We start from the raw sequence: 234 nt of genomic DNA on the forward strand, positions 1-234 counted from the left end.
TGCTAACTTGTAGCCAGCAGTGAACCAACTTCGTTAAGTAGGTCCATTTTTACTGTACTGGCATTACAGAAGTCTCTAGTTAGCATCTTGTAGGCTACTTCTGGCAAAGTGATGCACGCACAACTCAAAACTGTACTCGACTTACATTGGGGAGTCACATACGTGAGCCCCGTCTCTGTGTAAGGTTTTTCCTGCGTGTCTCTACAATGTGTAACGTTAGACAGCCAATCACAA

The 234-nt window shown here is 44.4% G+C and overlaps 1 protein-coding gene across 8 annotated transcripts in view; it reads right to left on the minus strand.

The window, feature by feature from the left end:
- nbr1a (NBR1 autophagy cargo receptor a) overlaps positions 1-234 on the minus strand; it is an 18,536-nt gene that overhangs the window by 5,776 nt on the left and 12,526 nt on the right. The window lies entirely within an intron of this gene.

This window comes from Etheostoma spectabile, chromosome 21 (assembly GCF_008692095.1).
Source record: "Etheostoma spectabile isolate EspeVRDwgs_2016 chromosome 21, UIUC_Espe_1.0, whole genome shotgun sequence".
NCBI classification, from domain to species: domain Eukaryota; kingdom Metazoa; phylum Chordata; class Actinopteri; order Perciformes; family Percidae; genus Etheostoma; species Etheostoma spectabile.